The sequence below is a fragment of the Scylla paramamosain genome, chromosome 31 (assembly GCF_035594125.1).
Source record: "Scylla paramamosain isolate STU-SP2022 chromosome 31, ASM3559412v1, whole genome shotgun sequence".
Lineage (NCBI taxonomy): Eukaryota > Metazoa > Arthropoda > Malacostraca > Decapoda > Portunidae > Scylla > Scylla paramamosain.
Genome location: NC_087181.1, coordinates 735,001 through 752,500, shown reverse-complemented (window position 1 = coordinate 752,500; position 17,500 = coordinate 735,001). Strand labels below are relative to the sequence as shown.

The 17,500-nt window shown below is 40.1% G+C and overlaps 1 long non-coding RNA gene across 10 annotated transcripts in view; it reads right to left on the bottom strand.

The window, feature by feature from the left end:
* LOC135116364 (uncharacterized) overlaps positions 1-17,500 on the bottom strand; it is a 234,714-nt gene that overhangs the window by 202,699 nt on the left and 14,515 nt on the right. For 9 of the 10 annotated variants that reach the window (XR_010276248.1, XR_010276254.1, XR_010276250.1 and 6 more), the window contains exon 2: positions 14,439-16,810. This is a non-coding gene — a long non-coding RNA (uncharacterized LOC135116364). Of the gene's footprint in view, positions 1-201; positions 879-14,438; positions 16,811-17,500 lie in introns of those variants that run through there. The other variant, XR_010276255.1, reaches the window with a different exon arrangement.

Below are 17,500 nucleotides of genomic sequence, written 5' to 3'. Positions count from 1 at the left end.
TGAAAAAATAAAGTAACAAAGAAATAAACAAACGGGAGAGAGAGAGAGAGAGAGAGAGAGAGAGAGAGAGAGAGAGAGAGAGAGAGAGAGAGAGAGAGAGAGAGAGAGAGAGAGAGAGAGAGAGAGAATTACACATGCTCTAAAAACTGACAAAAAAAATACCCACCAATTATAAATCTAATAATAATATAGAAAAAATAAAAAGATCAATTACAAAAGCACTGGGTCGCAATACTGAAGTACATGCACTGCCAATGACTCCTCTTAATCCCACCACAGCACCATATCAAACATAATAGTCACAGCAATATGATAGCAATAGTAATACCACGTCACGTCAGGTCACGCAAGGTCATGCCAGGTCAAGTCAAACACTGCCAGGTACTATGATTTTTTTATTAGTAGTATTCTTTCCCTCTAGTCAAGGTGGTGGTGTAACATAAGACCATAACAAAAAAATAAGGGAAGCTTCAGGAAGTCATCAGAGCTACATGTGGCAATCCCTGTGTGTGTGTGTGTGTGTGTGTGTGTGTGTGTGTGTGTGTGTGTGTGTGTGTGTGTGTGTGTGTGTGTGTGTGTGTGTGTGTGTGTGTGTGTGTGTGTGTGTGTGTGTGTGTGTGTGTGTGTGTGTGTCCTGACAACAACAGACACACGTAAACACATTTGTCGTTTGTACGTGGGGGCAGCAGCGTCAGGGAGGGCTTAGTGGCTCACCCTAACACTGACACTGGTACTGTACACTCACTCACATGGACACTGCAAAACACTGTTAGGGAGGTGTCTGTGGTGATGGTGTTGTAGTAGTAGTAGTAGTAGTAGTAATTTTGGTGGTGGTGGTGGTGGTGGCGCAGGGGTCCCACCTTACTCACGCGATCTTCCTGTGTCGAGACGAAATAATTTAAAGTGAAGGTCTATTTGCAAGTGAAACCATTACTTATTACATTAAGCGCTTTGTTCCTTCATCACAGCGATTTCCAAAGCCAAAGGGATTGTTAAATCAGGTTTCCGCAAGGTTTTCCCATTGGTGGTGTAGAATCCTTGTTTAATATATGGAAATACTCGAAGAAAAACTCTTTAACTTCCACTACAACCTCTTAAAAGTAGAAGAGTAAAGATGTTAGGCGTAGTTATCACACGTTATAAGAGGCTATATATATGTTTGTCGAGAAGGTGGCTCATGCACTACCACACACGCACACACACCACAGGAGAAACGAAGAGTGATTGAATGAACAGAAATAACTCCCTCCAGAAGAGATGAGACCTCAGATGAGATGAAAATACGTTGTGTTGCGCCACTCACTCCGCTATCAGAACCAAAACCTTACCTAGCCAACTCCACTAATCAGCAAAAAATACAAGACATAACCGAAGCAACACCACGCAACACGAGAAACACATTACCACAGCCACACAAGAATACATTAACCCAGCCAACATCACCAAGAAACACGAGACATTACTGAGGCAACACTGAGACACCAACAGTGGAAAATAAGACAAGTGTTTGGCTTCGCTTCAATCAGCTAACCAATGAGAGGCTCCCAGTCCCGCCTGTTTGTACCAATAAGAACGCTCTCTTCCCGGAACAGCTTAATTAGCGCGTCTATCCGCTATTGTGTGGAAAGAATCAGCAAATCGGTTCGCGAAATACAAATTGATTGGAGAGAGAGAGAGAGAGAGAGAGAGAGAGAGAGAGAGAGAGAGAGAGAGAGAGAGAGAGAGAGAGAGAGAGAGAGAGAGTTTTGTGAATTAATTTTTATTTTGTTGTGACTGACTGACTGACTGACTGACTGGCTGACTGACTGACTGAGAGAGAGAGAGAGAGAGAGAGAGAGAGAGAGAGAGAGAGAGAGAGAGAGAGAGAGAGAGAGAGAGAGAGAGAGAGAGAGAGAGAGAGAGAGAGAGAGAGAGAGTTTGTGAATTAATTTTTATTTTGTTGTGACTGACTGACTGACTGACTGACTGGCTGGCTGGCTGGCTGACTGACTGGCTGGCTGGCTGGCTGAGTGACTGATCGACTAGAGACTTTCGGTATGGATGAGCGGGCACGCACGCGCGTATCTTTTATATGGAATCAAGTCTGATGGTTTGAAACACGTATGCACGCACGCATGAACGAACACACACATACACACAAACTCTCTCTCTCTCTCTCTCTCTCTCTCTCTCTCTCTCTCTCTCTCTCTCTCTCTCTCTCTCTCTCTCTCTCTCTCTCTCTCTCTATAATGTTTCCATTCTATTTTTTAAACTGATTGACTGATTGAAAACTTTGGCATCGCAAGAACAATATTACACAACGCAAAGAATACGAGAAATAAAATAGCGCACACACACACACACACACACACACACACACATACACACACACCTCCGTACATGACGCAGTATATTGCCGTGGCTTTGGGGCTTATCCCACACTAAGAGCCGCCACAGAAGCCACACACCCTCGTCGCTCATCCAAGCAATAAGCCACACTGATTAAACAACTAAACCACTTAAATATATAGAATGATCCGTCTGTGTGTGTGTGTGTGTGTGTGTGTGTGTGTGTGTGTGTGTGTGTGTGTGTGTGTGTGTGTGTGTGTGTAGGTTTCAATATAATAATACAGGACTATTCAACATCACTGTATATTTCTACCACAACCACTACCACCACCACCACCACCACCGCCATATTTCCAACTCAAGTTTATGGCAGGCTTGTGTTGTGATATATGAGAGGCAACTTCTACCACCACCACCACCACCACCACCACCACCACAATCAACACCACCACCACCACCATAAGTTCACGGTCGTCGCCAGTTATCTTTCCTGCTCAGATTTATACAGGAACTGAACACACACACACACACACACACACACACACACACACACACACACACACACACACACACACACACACACACACACACACACACACACAACATTGCTAATCGTATCTCCTGTTCATCCTTCCATCCTAACTATTCTCTCTCCTTCCCTCTTTCCATCCCTCTCTCCATCATTTATCTTTCTTTTCCCTGCCTTCTCTCCCTCTCCCATCTCCCCCATTCCATCTCTCTCCTCTCCCTTCCCTCCTCCCTTCACCTTCCTCCCTCTCCATCCACCCGCTTACGAGTACCAGCAACCAAACAACCGGCGTGGGTCCCCCAAGGCTGACGCTGTGTCTCCCGCTCGATCTGGTAACAATGCAAGTTCTATTTCACGCCTTCACACCGCTAACATGCACGCGTTCAAACTTTTTCATATGGATTTCTCGTGGCAATTTGTTCCACGCTTCCTGCCGGCTGGACGAGATGGCTTGGGATTTTTGGCCCTCTGTGTGTGTGTGTGTGTGTGTGTGTGTGTGTGTGTGTGTGTGTGTGTGTGTGTGTGAGTGTGTGTGTGTGTGTGTGTGTGTTGTTGTTTTCATTGGTGCCTTTATAGTGTTGTTTTGTTTAATATTTTTGGGGTTCCACTCTGTCTATCTGTGTTCTGTCTGTTCCTCTCTGTCTCTCTCTCTCTCTCTCTCTCTCTCTCTCTCTCTCCTCCTCTCTCTCCTCTCTCTCTCTCTCCTCTCTCCTCTCTCTCTCTCTCTCTCTCAAAGCCGAACGAAACAATTTCCGATGCGTGATCAGCCTGGAACTTCACTACTGACGTGAACTGCTTGTGTCGTGGTGTTAACTCGGATTGTGAAGATATATTATTTCATTTCACTCAGCCTTTTATTCATCCTTTTCAAGCATGACAGAGGCTGGCAAAAGGAAAAATATAAAAAAGAGAGGAAAAGATAACAAATATTAAAAAACTCGTCAATTTGCCGCTTCGAAAAAAGTTGTTTGTCTGTCTGTCTGTCTGTCTATCTGATCCACCTTCCCTAGAAAACAGACAAATACATCATCGAAATTCAGACAAAAAGAGGATCCCAGGCCACGGAAGCAATACTAAGACTCATATTTTGAGATGGATCATTATAATATATTTTCTCAATGCATGACAGAGGCTGGCAAAAGAAAAACAAAAAAAGTAAATAAAAAAAAGGGGAAAAGATCAACGAAAATTATAAAAAAAATAACTCATCAATTTGCCGCTCCCGAAAAAAAGTTATTTGTTTGTCTGTCCGTTCTGTCTGTCCTGTCTGTCTGTCTGTCTGTCTGTCTGATCCACCTCTCCCTAAAAAAAAATAGACTAATAACATCATCGAAATCTACACAAAAAGAGGATCTCAATACTAGGATCACATTTGTAAGACGGATCATTATAACATGTACTCGTACAAGTATGCGAGTCAAGAACTAATTTGTCTAAGCCGCGTCACAGATGTCTCGGTGAATATTTACGGGTACATCTTTATCGTGTCTCGTTTTCTATTGCGCTGCTGACGTTTTGTATCTTCCTAACTGATGAGAAGATAAATAAAATGAGATGGTCTAGTCACGTTAATAAGAGGAAAAGACCAGGAACTGATTGAAAGACCCTAGAGAAAATCAGTTTGGAGATCAAGGAAAAGACACAGAATGAGATGAAGGGATAAAATTATGACTGAACTGCAAAAAAATGAGAGTCACGGAGGAAGATACAAGGAACAGAAAACAACTGGAGAAGACTCGTACGTGGCGCCACAACCCTTCACCTATAGAAAAAAAGACGAAAGAAGGTCTACATGATACGTCTCGGAGTCTTTTACTGAAATTTTGTCTCTGAAAATGCGCTGTGTGGAGCGTCAATAGCTGCGGGAGGAGGAGGTTACTGAGTGTCTTCTATAGAAACTTGTCAGCGTGGTGCAGTGTGTGTGGGCCGTCAACACCTGAGGGAGACTGACTAACTTTGCTGGACGCCTGTCCACGATAAATGAAGGTTTGATTTATCCGCTGAATTGAGGATGAGAATGGTGACGAAGAGGGACGTCCAGTGTTGATTGTTGATGATGTTTTGATGATGATGATGATGATGTTGATGTTGATGTTGATGTTGATGTTGAAGAAGAAGAAGAAGAAGAAGAAGAAGAAGAAGAAGAAGAAGAGAGAAGAAGAAGAAGAAGAAGAAGAAGAAGAAGAAGAAGAAGAAGAAGAAGAAGAAGAAGAAGAAGAAGAAGAAGGAAGAAGAAGAAGAAGAAGAAGAGAAGAAGAAGAAAGAAAGAAAATAAAGAGAAAGATAGAAAAGAGGCACACGTAACAAAAAAAGAAAATGGAAAAGAATAAACAAAAAATAAAAAGCAGAGAAACAAAGGAAACAATAAAGAAATTAAGAAAAAGAAGAAAATTACCTTGAAAGAGAAAATCGGAACACACACACACACACACACACACACACACACACACACACACACACACACACACACACACACCTACCCACAATTACTATGACTTTTCCGTCTCACGAAACTTAGGAATGGAACTTTTAGCAGCGTGAAAATGTTTAATATCTTGTCTACCACTACGTTTTAATGAGGTTCCGCTAATTGCACCACTCTCTCTCTCTCTCTCTCTCTCTCCTCTCTCTCTCTCTCTCTCTCTCTCTCTCTCTCTCTCTCTCTCTTGCTCGTGCACTGCTTTCTATTATCAATTTGTATTACTGTGGCACGAATTTTAATTAGCCTACCTGCGTAAAGTACAGGTATATATATATTTTTGATTGTATAATAAAGTAAATTTTAATAAGCAAAAGTACGTAAAAATGACTATGTGCCGTACGTTTTAGTCTCTGTGCGTAAAGTTACCGAGTTTTATTTAGCACAGACTTATTCAGAGGTGAACATTTCCTCAATAAAAACCTGCGCCGCTCATTAAAGTTTTCTCTTTAAGGAACAGATTTTTACAGGCTTTCAAAAACTACGGAGAGAATCAAACTTTCCTGGAAGTTGTTAAGTGCGCGATGTACTTGTTGGTGAATGTCGCGACTGTGTTCCCCTCTCTCTCAATTCTGCTCAACGTGAACAGCGGAACGAAAACTGGAAGTGAAAACATTAGCGAAGTTTTTAACCTTCGTGAGTTGTGCTGTGCCCGTGTCCGACATTTTATCTACAAGACATGACACAAAAAAAAAGAATGACGGTAAAAATGGACTGTCTGAAACACGTGATAAAAACTTGTGTGTGTGTGTGTGTGTGTGTGTGTGTGTGTGTGTGTGTGTGTGTGTGTGTGTGTGTGTGTGTGTGTGTGTGTGTGTGTGTGTGTGTGTGTGTGTGTGTGTGTGTAAGAGGGTACTGGCCAAGGGCAACAAAAAATGTATAAAAAACAGTTCCTAAAAGAAAAAATGGCCAAAAGAATTATGTCTGTGTGTGTGTGTGTGTGTGTGTGTGTGTGTGTGTGTGTGTGTGTGTGTGTGTGTGTGTGTGTGTGTGTGTGTGTGTGTGTGTGTGTGTGTGTGTGTGTGTGTGTGTGTGTGTCCTTTAATACATTTCCACAAGCTATAAGACAAAATCAATACAAATTCCGCCATTCATGTAAACCATCAATATTTATGAGCTTGGTGAGAGCTAAGCAACTTTTGTTTCATTCTGGTCTGCAAAAAATTCTACCTTAAAATCGTAAGATGTGTTAGTATCCCTCATAACCACGTCTCTCGCCAGTACAGCATAGCGGAAGGAAGGGTCGTGCAATGCGGGGCAGCAAGCGGCGTGAAGGCACTGCAGTCTAACATGAAATTACCAAGAACCTACTGCCTTCTACACGGGAGGTTCAACTGCCCGGCCACAGCAATAAGCACCGTAGCCCACTAACACACCACCCCACCACCACAACTATTACTACTATCACTAATATCATGATCACTCACCACCACCACCATAACTATCGCCACAACCAGTAACATCATGACCATCAATGCAACCACCACGACCCCCACCAGCACACTATCATAACCTAAACGACCAACACTAGCACACCCACCACCACCACCATCACCACCCACACTCACTAGTAAAGGTCACGGCGATAATAATGCTGAGAAAAACAATCCACCTCAGGCACACATAATATAGAAGCACATCAACCTCACATCAATACCCACACCACACACTCGTAAGGACAGAGGCCACAGCAAGGTGCTCCCACGCATTCCCTATATGTCACGGCACCTTATATTCAATCTCGGTACCTTATATTCCATCTATCAATCAACTAAATGCCTCTGTTTTACTGTCCTCGTCTCACTTGCAACCACAGTGCCTTATACTTAATCTACCCATGAAATAGCACCTTTATTTCACTGCCCTCTCCTGACTGACTATCACGGCGCCTTACACTTCATCTATCAATCAACGGAGTCTTGTAAACTGAGGTAACAGACATTCCTGAGAGAGGCGTAGATGAAGAGGGGATCTGATCGGGGTCTTTAAGTGACATAAGGAATATAACAAGAGTGACCAAGAATCCTCAGAGTCGGTAATCAAGGTTTGACAAGAAATAGCGGGTTCAAGGTTGGTAAAGTTAGACTTGGAGACAGGAAGAAATTAGTCCTCAAATAGAAGTGTAGATGAATGTAACAGACTCGATAATCACTGTGTTAGTGCCGAATCAATAGGAAGCACCGAAAGGTAAGATGAATTCATGGATCAGGCTGATAGGTGGAACACGTATCTAACCATGTATGATAAAGGAACTGCCGGACTCTTGCAGCTTCCCTTATTTACTAATGCTCATAATATTCCCCAACAATCTTTAAAGAACCAAGTGGATCTTCAGTAGCGCTCAACTCGAGAATTAAAGGTTGGGAAATCGATCCCAGCTCAAGATAGTTTCTCGTTAACACTCAGTTTCTCGTTAACACTCACATAGAGAAAAAGACGAGGAGTGTATGGCAGGAGGATGCTGGAAGTGGATCTATCCGGCAAGAGAACGAGAGGAAGACCTGAGAGAAGGTGTACTGTAGCAGCGAAAAAAAATGTTTGTAATATATCCATCAGGCAGGGAGAAAGAAGAACTAAGACAATATTTATGGGTGCAGCGAAAGACATGCTTGTAATGAGTGTAACTGAGGGAGGCGCAGAAGAAAAAGCGTTGGTGAAGGTTGACCCGCTCTGGGGACCCCCTGACAGGACCGGCACAGAAGAACAAGAACGAAAAAAAAAAAAAAAAAAAGGAAAAAGAGAAAAAAAAAAAAAAAAGGAAGAGAACAAGCAGGAGAATGAGAAGAAGGAAGAAGACTGAGGAGGAGGCAGCACCACTCTCTCATACTCCCAGCCAGCGCCATTTGACCAGGCTGTTGCGGCGTCATAACTCAATCAATTTACACTTTCCCCGGCGCTCCTTAATGCATCGTAACACTTCGCCGTGCTTCCCCATTCGCGTCCCCTTGATATAACCTTGTGGCTGGCGTGAGGGCGAGGAGAGGAGAGGCAGGCAAGGCAAGGCAAGTGCTCCTGCTCCTCACAACAGGCCTCGTAAAACCCTCAAAAATTCTCTATAAATACCCTAATTACGCACGCCGTCGTAAAATCTAATGTGTTTTCTTCACTCGTTCTTTTACGCCAACATTAAAACTGAATGAGGGAACAGTGCCACAGCCTCGTTAGTTTTAGGCCCGCTGTCTTTTATTCTTGTCTCGCTTTGATGGTGAATTTCAATGGACAATTCTTCAATGCGTATCATGAAACACTAAAGCACCAAAGCAACATACAGAATTATAACAGACAACTCTCCAATCGTTATGAAACACTGTGATTATATATGTATCCAAGAGCACCAAAGCAGTATAAATGGTCAACTTTCAAAAACATATCATGAAACAATGCGACTTTATAATGAAGGACAAAGTTAATAGATATAATGAGATACTGCAAATGTGCACGTATCCAAGCGCACCACACGAACAGAGAGAATTTTAATGAAGGATAACTCTTCAATACTTGTGAAATGCAGCGGGTTTATACGTATCCAAGAGCAGCATACAGATATTATGAAAATCTACTCTGTCATATTCTGTCTGTTCGCCCATGATAAAATAAAACTAATTTTGGATTCATATTCACGGAATCTGCAAAATCTAGTCTTTTATCCCTCTTATTTTTTTCGTAGATGCTCACAGACTATTTTTTTTTTTCTTTTTTTAGGATCTCTGCCTTCAAATATTAGTAAGATGTTTGTATTGCATGCACTGCGTGGTATAAAAAAGGCAAAGAGAAGTCTCCGAATTAACTTGATTTCAAAATAAGAAACAGAGAAATGGTTAGCAATTAAACACATCAAAGCAGCAGAGAAATTATTACATTAACATCACATTGCATTACCTTTATTATCCTCGCCAGCAATGATACAAAAATAATCAGAAAACTCTATTTATATAACGAAACACAGACTTGAGCAGTAAAAACAACAGCAAGGCGTGATCACATATGCAATGCGTCAAATTCCCTTTACATGACGTATTATGAAGGAATAACATGAAATTCGCACATACTGAGAGATGCAGACTTCGTGAATGAGTAATATTCTGATACAGAGAAATTCCTACACAGGAGGAAGCACGAGGCTCAAAAATAAGTAATCGAGTGAAACGGAGAAATTCATAAATAAAACCAGGTAAAAACTAAGAATGAGTAATAGTTTGATAAAATGAGCCGTAATTACATTAAGGGTATTTTTTATTCTCGCTTTGCTTCATGACAAAAAAATAAATGAATAAAAGTAATAGACTGATAGAGAGAGGTGCTATTACATTATTATATTACATTATATTTAGGATAGTTCTTATTCTTGTGTCGCTTCATTCACAAATAGAATAGATAAATGATGAACACGTCTCTAACAAAACACAAGAAGAAATCCTGGCTCGGCGTGAGGCGGGAAATTGAACCAGGCAGTGTAATTACATTTAGTTACATTACACAGTTGTCTTTTTACTCTCTTGATATAATAAAAGAATATTACAAGTCGAATTTCAACCTCAACTCTTTCTCTTCCTTCTCGTCTTCTTACTCCTCCTCTTTTAGTCCTTCCTTCCTCTCTCTCTCTCTCTCTCTCTCTCTCTCTCTCTCTCTCTCTCTCTCTCTCTCTCTCTCTCTCTCTCTCTCTCTCTCTCTCCTTCACTTTTTGTTATCATTTCTTTGATATAATAAAGAAAATCACTATAATGTGTGTCTAATTTAAGTCTTCTCTCACTTTCCTTCCTCTCTGCGTCCCACTTCTCCCCCTCTTTCTCCCTCTCTCTCTCCCTCCCGCAGCTTGCCGTTACCTGCCTGGACTCTTCCTGCGCCTAAGAGAACGGGACACAAACACGAATTTATGCTTCGTCCACAAATGGAGGCCAGAATAAAACCAAAGAAAGCAACCAGCGTAAAAAAGGAAGGAGAAAACCAGGGAAAATTTAATGACATAATCCACTCTGACTTTCTTTACCGTTTTCTTTCTTTTTTTATGGTACTCGTTTTCTTTGTCAGTTTTTTTTTTTTTCTTTTATGGTTTCGATTTCATTTTAAAGGTGAGAATTTCTTTACTCCTTCCACTGGTAGTCAATCTTCACCAGTCATGTACAGTTTTCAAAAGACTTATTTTCATACTGGAATCTCTCAAATACGTGCTTCTGTAGCATTACCATTAGCATTGTCATATTCTACGTATTTTGCTTGTTTTTCTTTACGTTCATGAGATACTGCACATTTATACCAATCCAAGAGCACCAAAGCAACACAGAGAATTTTAATGAAGGACAAATCTTCAATACTTATGAAATACTGCGAGTTTATATATATATTCAGGTCCATCTAAACAATTTATTACAGCGATCTCAATGTTAACGAAAGATGACCGTACCAATAAGAATAAAAGCCATGGAATAAACGTCATGAGCTAGTGATTAAGTTTTTTTTTTTTTTTTTCTTACTGTTCTTTCTTGTTTTCTCTGATTTTATTTTAACTAAGATCATAATTTTCTACAACCCATTTACTGGTATAACATTTAGAGCAGTATAGAAATATAGTCTGGTTGAACATATAGAGAAGACAGAGAGAATAAAGAGATGAATTTTCTTTCCGTTTTTAGGTTACAGAACTGACTAAAACATTGTAGCAAAAAATAAATAAATAAATAAATAAAATAAAAAAAAATGTGTCTGAAGCGGTATAGGATAATAATAATAATAATAATAATAATAATAATAATAATAATAATAATAATAATAATAATAATAAATAAATAAATAAATAAATAAATAAATAAGACAAAAATAAAACTACATCAGTCATCAGTGATTTCCTTTTATTTTCCATGTATTTTCTAGTTTTAAATAGCTTATTGTGTTCTACCCCTCATCTCCCCCTCATCTCCCCCCTCTCCCTCTCTCTCTCTCTCTCTCTCTCTTAATGACAATTCCTGAGCATTAAATCATCTTTAATGTCTTACGAGTTGTTTTACTTTTCAGAATTGTGAGTATTTTTATTTTATGACCTGGAAGTTTTTGTTTCTCTGCTGGGATTTGAATTTTAAGTGCAGGCGGTGATGGTAGTGGTAGTAGTAATAGTAGTGGTGGTGGTGGTGGTGGTGGTGGTGGTGGTGGTGGTGGTGGTGCTGGTGCTGTTATTGTTATTATTATTATTAATATTATTATTATTATTATTATTATTATTATTATTTAGTAGTAGTAGTAGTAGTAGTAGTAGTAGTAGTAGTAGTAGTAGTAGTAGTAGTAGTAGTAGTAGTAGTAGTAGTAGTAGTACTATAGTAGTAGCAGCAGTAGCAGTAGTATTAGTAGTAATAGTGATGGTGGTGGTGGTAGTTGTAGTAATTATAATAATAATAATAATAATAATAATAATAATAATAATAATAATAATAATAATAATAATAATAGTAGTAGTAGTAGAGTAGTAATAGCAATAAAAGTAGTAGTAGTAGTAGTAGTAGTAGTAGACAAAGATGGTGACAAAATCGTAGAAAAAGAAACACAATAAACCTTTAGACTTTCTGTATTCCCAAGCAACACCTGTCACACTGCACCAGACCACCCACTCCTTGTTACTAAATACACTCAACAATATCTAGATCCCCACTTTCATTAATTCTCTCCGTCAAATCGTCACATTCCCCCTACATGCGTGCCGGCCTATCTATCACCTCCCCCGCTTCCTGGCCTCTCACTCCCAGCTCTCCTAACTCACGTAACACTAAATAAAAACAAATGCCAGCGTGCTGTCTGTAAATCAAAGGACTTTTCTGGCATTATATTTCTCATTCATCTGTCGGTTCAATTCCCTCCATTTAGTTCGGACACAGAAAGGTAATCCACGCACATACAATGAAATGATCCTACCTATACCATTAATAAATATGCGAACATTCATATGGCTTATTGTGGTAAAACTCGTAACGCGGGGTCGGGTTCCGGTGTGGTCTGTTATTGTTGTGCTCATTCTGCTGACGGAATTGTAATTATTTCACACATTATGAATGAACAGTAATAACTTTGACGTGTTCTTTCTTGTTCAACGCTATTTCTATTACATTTTCATTATTCTTTTACTGGATCTTTATTCATGCCTTAGTTTTTTTTTTCCTTGTCTTGCATATTATATTTCATACAGGGAATGGCAACACTTTATATAAGGCATGCTGTTTTTTTTTTTTGTTTTTTTTTTACAGAGACTACTTTATACAGCAACTGGCAATGCTTTGTAGAGAGACCGCCATGTTTTATATAAGGAATGCCAGGAGTAGGTGTGATGGCTTCTTGCAGCTTCCCTTATTTCTTATGTTCTTAATAGTTTATTATTATAAAGATGCTATTATTTGCGATCGTACTATCACACTAGCTCTCTTCATGCCTTACTTTATTTTACCTTGTTCTTCCACGCAGTTCAAGTGTTCAATACAAGCCCACAGTTTGCTGAAATTTGTCGTAAGTATTTCCTGTCCACTTAAATAGCGTTAACAAATAAATATTTTCATTCTTCTCTTCCACTTGCGTTGTGTTGCAGCTCCATAACCTTCCACATTCCGCCAGCCAATCTCCACTCAACCAGCCTTCCACTCAGCAATGCTATGTCAAGGCAGATTAATTTTTTGGCTGAGTGGTAAAAACATTCCTCCCCTCGGTGCATTTTCATCAACGTATGAACTGTTCCTCTGTCCGCTGCACTAATGTATAAAGCAAACAGTATAAAATATCCATACCACTCGTGCAATTTTACCGTTATGGCAATAAAATTCAAACGCTTTCTCTCTAAACTTTAAAACTTGCATACCTTTTTCTCTATATTTACCTGCCTTTCCAACTCCACCTCTCATCTATTAAGTGTCATTTATTTATTGTCGTATATTTTCTTGATCCATTCATTTGTGGACAATTTTCACATTATCACCTACAACCTCTTAGACACATTTTTGTAGTACACTCTCTTACAGCTATCTGATCAGAAAAAAAAAATGAGATTTTCCTCTATTCTCTAGTTTTATTTTTCCAACAGTATTTTTGCAACAGTCTCTAAGTTATGTAGCCTAAGAAATATATTTGGCTCCCCTCCTATCATCTTTCATATTAGTATTATTCTCTTGTTTTGTTCTGCAGCAAACATGCACCTCCACTTCTCTCTCCTTTTATTTTTTGCATCAGTCTCTAGTATGTAGTTCTGTAGTCCTCAGCAGACATCCATTTCCTATTCTCTTCTCTTTATGTGTCTCCAAGTAAACCATTTTAAAGTGCCCTGAATGTTTACAATGGCTGAGTACACCAGTGAAGGGATTGTCTTTAAACGCATATTTCTCCCTTCCTCTGTCTACCCCTCGCTCCTTTCTAGTGCTGTCAATAGTTTAAGAGACGTGACAGTGACGCTGCAGCACCATTGTCTGGAGGTCGGGAATACAGTAATACCACTGAGGAAACACTCCGGAACACGACTCCAGCGAGAAACAGACAGAACGAGAACATTGTAATTATTCACCATCTTTTTTTTAACCTTTAAGTGCTAACAATAATACACCTGCTATGTTTTTCCTACTGAATTCTACATTATAGTCACTAAAAGTCTGAACTGTTGTATCACCCCCTTTCGCTATCAGTGGTACATTTTAAACGACAACTATATTCTTTATATTTTAAACTTGCATCACGCCATTTCATTAAGTTTGAGTAGAAATCAAACTAGTGAAAGCGTTAAACAAACATTCTCGCTTCCCCATTCCCAGCGTGACAACCTTTACAATAACAATGATGAACTGTAACTCGTATTTCAAGGTAAACCTCAATCAACTGCTATACACAGGACTACACCCACACCCACACAATCACGTACACTATCACTATCTGCCTGTCTTTCATGTGTGTTGCGTTGTGTTGTGTGTTGTTAGTAGTAGTAGTAGTAGTAGTAGTAGTAGTAGTAGTAGTAGTAGTAGTAGTAGTAGTAGTAGTAGTAGTAGTAGTAGTAGTAGTAGTAGTAGTAGTAGTAGTAGTAGTAGAAATAACAGTAATGACAACAATATCTTTAACCAACAAAATATACAAGAATAAAATGCACATTACCTTCTATCCTTGAAGCAGTTGCTATGCGTCTGGCTGTCTGAACCTCTTCCTTGCTGAGGTCCCGAGTCACGCCCCTCGGTCCCGCCACGTTCCTGAAAGACTGTGGTGCTTCCTCAGGTGTGGCGGGGCTGTGCTGGGCGGGGAGAGGCTGATGGGGAGGCCAGAGCGTGTACAAGACAAGACAACTGTGATAAATACCAGAATGGCCACTCGGGTTTCTAGTTTTCAGTTCCAGGCTCTCTTTCTGTCTTTCAGTGACGATGGTTCCCGTTTTCTTTACCGCCCTGAGGTGTTGAACTGTCTGGCCCTGTGATGCTTTGTCTCGTTGCTTCACTGAGGGTTTGTGTCAGGGTGTGTCGCTTTGTCTGCCTGGTTTGCTTCCTTTTGTCATCCTATAAGTCTTGTTTGTTTCGTCTTGTCTCTTGGTTGCCTTGCTTTATTTTATTATGTATACATCTCTCTCTCTCTCGTGTTCCTTTCTTTTTCCTGTTTATATTGATGCTTTGTTCACTCCATTGGCTTCACACAATCTCCTCTTCCAGTGTTCTCTCCACCACCTGACATTAAATTTTCTACCTCACCACTAACACCGCCACGCTCATCCCTCACCACTATTAAGCTGCATTCTATTCCTGTTTCGGCGATCAAAGCCCCGCGGTGATGCACGAGTGTTCTTTCCTCCATCCCTCGTTGGGGTGACTGCCGCTTTGTCCCGCAGTAGGAAGCGCCACCCTTGCTGTATTGTATTCACGATTATTGGAGAGGATCATGTTTTTTTTTTTTTTTTTCTTCTTCATTTCCCGTTCGGCCTTATTCTGTTGGTGTGTATTTGTTTGAGTAGGAAGCTGTCTTTCTTTCTTTCTTTCTTTCTTTTTTTTTCCTGTGCATGTTTAGTTTTGTTCTGCTACATCTATTGGTTCATTTGCTATTTTCTGGGAGGTTTTAGTCGTTTCCAAGTTTTTTTTTTTTTTTTTATCAACATTTCTCTTGTTTTATTTTTTTTTTACATATGATTTTATTCACTTCCAATGTCCTGTTATAACTTTTTTTTTGGGGGGTGAGGCATGAATAATAATCTTTTCACATTTTCTGACATACAAGAGAAAAAAAATATTTGTTTATTATGAGAATATGAATTATGAACATTTCTCTTATTTCCTTATTTTTTATTTTAATTTTTTACGTGTGATCTAATTTCTTTTCTCACTGTTTAGTTATTTCATATTTCTATAACATGAATATTGATCCCCTTCACATTTCCTGACATGCAAGAAAACAACTAGATGCAGTAAGAGAATGTGCATCATGAACAATTCTCTTAACTTTTTCCATTTTTTCAACATGTCCTGCCATATGATTTTTTTTTTCTTTAAGTATGAGGTATTCTGCTCAAAGACGACAAAAAGGCTAATAAATAAAAAGGTTCATTGAAGAAAAAAGGCCCACTTATTCAACTTCATACAGGATAGATTCTATTCAAGGGCAACAAAAAAGACCGAAGAAAAGGCCCAATGATGAAAAAAAGGCCCACTCATTCACTAACAAGAGTATAAAGTATGTGCAGCACGACAATATGCATGACCACTTTCAAACAGCAGTCTTTCACAATACTCAGTAACACACAACACTTCCTGGTAAGATTAATGCTTTCCCTCTGTCTCTCCCTCTCCCTCTCTCTCTCTCTCTCTCTCTCTCTCTCACTCTCTGTCTTCAACAAACAAAATAATCACTTCTCTCCATCATTCACATTCAAGTCAAAGTCTGGAAGAGCAAAGAGGATTGATTCCAGGAACTCCAGTCCAGTCTATACACTTCTTGGTGGTCTGGAACAAACATCTGGTTCTTAGGGTCTGGTTGTGCAGAGAATCCTTGAACTCTTGAACTCTTGAACTCTTGAATACTTGTTATCGTTCTGGTTTTAAAGGCAGTGAGGTCTTAGTGTATCGAGATATTTTTGGTCCTTAGAGTATAGTTGTGCAGAGAGCCCTTGAACTTTTGAACGTCTGTTGTCGTCCTGGTTGTAAGGACTCCTTTCGCTAGGGCCTTAAGTGTACCAAGACATTTTTAGCCCTTTAGGTTCAGTTGTGGAAAGAACACGCTCGAAAACTTGAGCACTTAATGTCGTCCTGTAGATTCTAAAGACTTCATTCCCTGGTGTCTTAGTGTAATAGAACGTAAGTTAGGTCTTTAGGGTTCAGTTGCGGAGAAAGACCTTGAACTCTTGAGCCCTTACTATCGTCTTTGTAGGTTCTAAAGACTTCATTCGCTTAAATCTTAATATTCTTAGTGTATAGAAGTCTTAAGAACAGGAGACGACCACTGCTGCTTCTTCTCTTCCTCTCCCCCGCCAGTCAGCCAGCCGCCAAGTCAGCCTGGCAAGCAGTAAGAGGATTATTAGATGTGTACGAGTGTGTTGTGTGGTGTCCGACATGCTATTTGTTCTTCCCTTCCTCTGTGTGTGTGTGTGTGTGTGTGTGTGTGTGTGTGTGTGTGTGTGTGTGTGTGTGTGTGTGTGTGTGTGTGTGTGTGTGTGTGTGTGTGTGTGTGTGTAGGGTTATTACATTATCTGTCTTCTTGCCTGTGTCTGTATCAGTCTATTTCTCTGTTGCTATTACCTTTGTTCTCTCTCTCTCTCTCTCTCTCTCTCTCTCTCTCTCTCTCTCTCTCTCTCTCTCTCTCTCTCTCTCTCTCTCTCTAATCCCTGCAATTAAGCTATGTAAAAACCATACCGAGTGCAAGAAACTGTGTGTGTGTGTGTGTGTGTGTGTGTGTGTGTGTGTGTGTGTGTGTGTGTGTGTGTGTGTGTGTGCCCATAACTCCACCAACAAGTAAGAAAACAACAACTTGAGCCTCATTCACACTTCTGCAAACTCGTCCTGGATTCATTATTCCACCCAAACACAAACTCAACAACAGGAAAACAAAATCAAACATCCTCCCGCTTCCCTTTCCTAAGTGGCACTAAATCCCTTGCCGTTCCTGCGTTTACCCACCGCCGCTGGCCAATCAGAAAAAGCGATTTGGTGACGGCCGCTCACTCTCAGCCAATCACGAGGGAGAAC